Here is a 6,299-nt window from a genome sequence, read left to right as displayed (position 1 = left end):
TAGTGGGGAGCAGGGGGTCAGCAGCAAGCAGAGGGCCATCCAATAGCGACTACGTGCCCACCAAGCGAAGCCAGAACCCTGAGGAACACCAGGAGACAAAGTGCTCCACACCGCCCAGTCACCGTTGATATATTGATAGAGGAGGTGTGGAGCACAGATCCCTCTGACGTGTGACCTGCACCCTGCCCACTGCAACCCAGCCCTCTACCAGATCTGTCTGTCTTAATTCATTAAAGGTTTGACGTTCCTTGCACAGCGCCTCTGCCTGCGGTCATTCACGCAGCGGGAGATGAGGGTTAATGCAGCCCCTGCCACATGCAGAGATCTGACCCTCCACCTTCCCCTCTGTCGAGGTGACACCTTCACCGAGCTGGCCCACTCTCTAGAGTATTTACAAATGAAGGGACTTCTCATCAAGGGAGGCAGCCTTGGCAGGGGTGATAAACAAAGACCAGGCAGCGGAAAGAGCACCGTTATCTAAGTTGCGCAGGAAGAAGACTTCCAATGAGGAAAGTTCTGTCTGCAAGAGAACACAAGCTGATCAGGTCTTGGGATCCACTGACACCAACAGAAAATGAGTTTAAAATAGGACAAAGATAATTGTGGTAGTGGGAGATGGTGACCTCTAACTGAAATAGTTCTGCCAAAGAGGCCAAAAATCCCGCTTGGGAGCATGCGTAGTCCTGTAAAATCACTTCAGCAGTGCTACTGAGGATGCGTACGCGTTTGCAATAGAAGCGAGAAACAGTCACCAACTCTGTGTATGACACCATGACTACTGCAACGATGTGGCGCTCTGAGAAAGGCCCCTGAACCCCTTCTCAGTGTTCCAATTGGACCTAAAAACTTTGCATGCACTTTTAATCGCTGCCCCCAAAGCAGATTTCCCCACAGGGTCAGTAAGCAAGGGGGTGGCGGAGTGGCTCTCTCAGACCCCCTGCCAGCCCTGCCATGGGTGCCGGTGCCTCGGCCCTGCCCCAGCAGACGTTGCTGCGCTGATGGAGGGGCTCCCTCCCTCTCACTGCATTGAAATGGGAGTGGCTGGCTCACCCTTTGCTGCCCACGCAGCCAGCCCTCACCCTTTAGCTGCTGTCATTCCCATGGGGCGCCGGCTCCTCTCCCTGCACCCTCACACACTTCTCCCTGCGCCACCTGCGATGAGAAGCGTTCGCCAGGCCACGGGTGCCGTCACTGCCCTGCGCAGCTGGCACCCCAGACTGGCACTGCCCTGACTGCCTCCCTCACCAAGCACCTCCACCTCCACAGTCTCAAGCTCCATCCCTTTAGACTGGAAAGGGGGTCACTTTATTGAGAAGTAAACCGTCCTCATGAGGAACACAGTCTCTTCAGGAGGCAAAATACTTTAGTAGCGTTTAGAAACAAAGCTGGGGCATTTGTGGGGCCACCTCATCACTACTCCAAACAATGTGTCCTTTGTGGAGAAAAACTGAAGAGCTAGACAGTTTCAGAGGACAGCAAAACCCTGCCCTGCTGAGAGCATTAGGACAGTGCACGTCATGTTCTTCTTCAACTTTGGTGCACATTTGACAAGCTGCGAGGATGATGGTAATTTACTTCCTTCAGAGAGGACAGCAAGACACTGTTGCCAACTCAGCCTAGGTTTTTTTGGTTTTTTTTTCTGGTTGACCAAGCAAGAAACGGAGGCAGTTTCAAAGTGCGCAGAAGCACAGCTGCAGACATAATTCCTGCTGTCACGCAGGCAGCAGGAGTGAACTTCATCCCTTTGGGTCCTTTTGAGAACACCCAAGCACCCAGACTGTGATGAAGGATGTTTTTTTACATAGGGGACCCTCAGAGAGAATCAGACATGTCCCAGTTTTTTTCCCTGGAAAATGCCCTGACACTGTCCTGCCCTCAGGTGGCGTAGGGACAATTAAACTTATTAGTAAGCATGGGCTGATTCCTGGCCCACCATGATTCGAACAGCAGCCCCACAAATCCCTCAACTAGTTCTTGTTCTGCCTGTACTTACGACAGTTACATTGCTCGATGTTGTAGGGGGAAGCAGATCACACAGCTTGCCCCTTTGATGCGCAGGGCTGCATTTCAAAGGACTACGACAAGCCCAGAAGAGCATCAGCACAGTAAGGCTTACGAACCAAAGTAATTATTGCATCACAAACCATATGCATGGTCTGTCTGAGAAAAACGGGGTTTATGTAGGCACATGCGAAATGGGTTCCTCCTGCCTCAAAAACCCAGCAAATCCTGTTTAGAAAAGTTATATATTGAAATGATAGGGCAACATGCTTTTGGATTTGTCTCTAAATCCCCACGGAGATGTATAACTCCTTCACTGCCATCTGAAAATCGTACAGCTTGAGGCACTTTTATGTAAAGCCAAGAAAGCTCAGCTCAGAAGGCAAAGATCCTTCTTAAGGGAACGGATCATCTGTAACTACAAGACACCTTCCCTCCCACTGAAACATAACAGCAGAGTTAAAAGCAGTTTTTAAATTCCAAGTGGAAACATTCAAAAGTTTGAAAAGTACAGGGACATTCTCTTCCTAGCACAAAATAATCAACTTTTCCCTACTCTCTCTGCAAACCTTAACCCCAGTGTTTTGTATTTTTCACAGCTACAGCACAGAAAGCCAATCTCAACAGCTGCACAAACGGCTTCCAGTGCCAGTGTGCAAAGCATTGAGGAGTCTGGGCTCAGTCTTGGCAGTACAGGAGTGATCCCACCCTCAAATGCACTGCACAGTCTGGCATCTGGGGGTATCACAGGGCAATAGTTAATCACCGCTTTTCCTTCCCAGTAACAATAACAAAGAGAAAAAAAGAAAAAAATATCCCCTTACTTCCACGGCCCTTCTTTAAGGCTAGAGGTTTATGGAAGTGACGACCCCATTTCACCCTACATACAAGACACCTTTTGAACAATTTTTAAAGCTCGTCCCTAAAACCCGGATTTTACACAACAATCAGTCCAAAGAAAGTACAGAGGTCTTGCTCTACTGGACACATGCAGGAACACTTGTGTTTACTGGACACCTTTGTAAAGGGAAAGGCATTACACCAGCGTACCAGATCCTTGCCCCCAAAAGACTTTTCAAACCACATGTTTGTTGACGCAGTCACTGCACTTCAACCCCTTCCACCCGTGACAACATCCTCCTCAGGGGGCAGGACTTTGCCTGCACACTTGATCACAGAACCAGTCAGCAGAGTTCAGATTGAACCAAGCTAAAAACCGGGCCCAGTCCTCTACGTTCACGGTTGGGATACACGGCTCCTATCACAGGGCTCACACTGTAGTCCCACCTGAGTTACGTATCTGAAGTTGCATTTCTCACGGGTCAAATATTCCTCTTCAGATCTGCCTTGAAACTGAGGGCTCCTGGTCAGTGAGAGAAGAGAGTTCCTTGCCTCCTGTGCAGTCAGGTCACGTTCCCCTGCTAAAAGCAGCCTGCTCAGGCCTCCCATTTGTGACCAATCTGTTAAAAGAATAAAACCAAGTCTGAAGGTTATTCATTTGCTTCCTTAAACATCCTACCATTTGCAGCATTCGGCCCCCAGAAGGACGACTTTCTGTATAGCAACCTTCTACAAGCAACCTGCTATAAAAGGCAGGTCAACAGAATCACCAACAGCCAGGTCTGTACCTCGGGGAGAGACTTTCAAAGCTTCTTTGGAGGATTGCACTGGATCTGCGTGCTTTAGACCCCACTGCGTTGGATTACTTATTTTACTGGCAAGGTTTTATGTACCCACATGAACATCTTCAGAACACCTACTGTAATGATCTCATGCATAGACAGACACAAATGATTCTCTATATCACACAGGAAGAACTCAATGGATGCTCCTACCGAGGCAGTGGCTCCCTTCTGTAGCCACTGAACAAGCAAAAGGATGGATCAGAACGACATTATCAAGTCTGAAGCAAAATTTCTGGTCTTCCTTTAGCTGTAATTTAGAGCTTCATTGAGTGCTGAAGAGTGTCAGCCTGACAGCTCTGAAGCATGAAGCGCTCTGATCCTCTGTGCCAGAACACTCACCCGGCACTGGCCACACAAGCTGCCTGTGTACTCAACAGGGTCAGGGTCCGGGTCCGGGTCCAAGTTCCGGGTCAGGGTCTTTACTGCCCTGCCAGCGCAAACACAGAAGTGAGGAAAGTGTAAATGGAGATAGAAGTGTTCTTTCTCACGTAATTGATGCTGGCAGTTCTTGCCTCCAGCATCTCCTGCACCTCAGGAGCTTGGGAAATGACAACAAATATGAAGCTCCTGAAAAATAATTTGCCCTGACCCACCACAGCGTAAGCACTTCCGTATGCCCACACCACACTTCTGGCTCCCAGCTGCTCCTCCCGTGCTTCCCTCTAGCTACCTTTGAGGCACCTTTTCCCACCTCCTCAGATCTGGCCAGCTGAAGAACACCCAACTCATGGCTCTAACATTCTTCCCCTTCCTCTCAACATCCTTCCTGGTGGTCTCAGCTTTCTGCCCTCCAGATTAGGCGTTTATCATAACAGGGACAAGGATAGCACTGGGGTGTTTTTTTTATGTTTTTTTTTTTTCTTTCAAGTAGGAAGGCAACTAACTTAAAACTCTTTATTAAAATATAAAAATTTAGAGGAAGGGAAAAGCCAAAATGACAGCCAAGTGGAAGTTTCATTTGGTGCTCAAAACCACCTGAATACTTATGCTGCAGCTGCAGCCGAAAGCTGGCCCTTAGATGGCTGATCAGGATAAAGCCCCCAAATCCTGCCAGTAAGGTTTCAAATTACAAAATAATCCACCTAAGGAGGGCAAAATGGATCAAACACAAACATTGCCGTATGTTTACAGGGCCTTCACAGCACAATGGTTCTCTGATGGCACCGAGATCTTAGCAGTATGAAGAATTACAAAGGTCAAGTGCTATTTATAAGCAAGTACCCTTAAATCAACACTAGTGACAAAAGAGTTCAAGCACTTGACTTGCAGAACGGCAGATGATTGTGACTTTCTCCACAGCTTCTACTACTGATGAAGCTTACAACCACCTCACCATTGGGAACGACATCCGTTGCTAGTGTTGCTCTGGTTGGAAACTCAGCCAGAAGGAATTTTGTCATTACAGGAATTCTCATGCCACTGAACTGGCATGGCAGCAAGGTACACAAGCCTCCTTAATCCCTTCTTATACTTTTACACTTGTGCCATAAAACCATTCTCCACTCTCCATTCTCACCACCCTCTCCAAGCAGTAAAGGCCCATCTGCCACACACTTGTCACAAACTACATAGGATAATGACACAAGGTTTCAAATACATCAGAAAGTATCAAATCAGAAACTTTAAAACATAAAAGAAAATTAAAAAAGGTGGCAGTGGGACACTATTTTCTACCTTGACTGTTAGGTTCACAAGCTGCTAGTAGTTAACATTAATGGCTCACTATTTCAAGTGAACTGGCAACAGTTCTGCAATGTGTGGACATCAGCGAGAGATGCTGCCTTTCACCTAGTTCAGGTGCTCCACCTATTACCTCGTCACAGATTTGTTTTGTTTTGGTTTTTTTTTTTTTTTAATGCTTATCAGGGTAGGATCTGCCTACCAAGACCAGATTTTAAGTAAAGTTACATTACGCTCCTCTTGATTTAAATACAGCAAGATAGCTCCACTGCTACGTTCTGCCACAAGAACGTAAACACCTCCAGCTTCATAGACCACCCATACACTATTTTTGTAAGGAACAAATGGACTAAACATGGAACAACACTATGAAAAAGCAAAAGAATGCACACAATCAGCAATTTCCCTATTTGGACCAAAACCCGAAAATCTCTAACAGCAGATAAGTCTGAATTAAAAATCAACCCACATCCAGATGCCAAATGGGGTAGGGGTTATTGTACGCCACAGACCTGGACTTGACTGTTGAAGGAAATGACGCAATAAGGAAAATTTGAGGGGGTTCTGCAGAAGTTTAATGAGAGCCTTGGCAACTTCACCTGGGACATAAAAGGTGAATGCGCTACACTACCACCCGCCAATAAAGGAAACTAGTCTCGCATTTTGAGTCCCAACACCACATCCGCAAACAAAATGAGGCTGCTAAAGTTTGAGGAAGCACTGATGGAAACCCTCACCTGCCATCCCAAAGTTATGCTATGGCATTTCTTCCCTTTTTGCCACTTTCCTCAGCCTTCGTACATCTTTTGCAGAATCTGAAGCAAGGGGCCCATAGCTTCTTCCTGTTTCTAACAGTGAATGTCTGGGTTTCACCACGTGGTTTCTTGTGCGGCGCCAATAAGACCCAAACACTTGCCTTTCATAAATGCATCC

This window comes from Falco naumanni, unplaced genomic scaffold, assembly GCF_017639655.2.
Source record: "Falco naumanni isolate bFalNau1 unplaced genomic scaffold, bFalNau1.pat scaffold_42_arrow_pat_ctg1, whole genome shotgun sequence".
NCBI classification, from domain to species: Eukaryota; Metazoa; Chordata; class Aves; order Falconiformes; family Falconidae; genus Falco; species Falco naumanni.
This window is presented reverse-complemented; position numbering follows the sequence as displayed.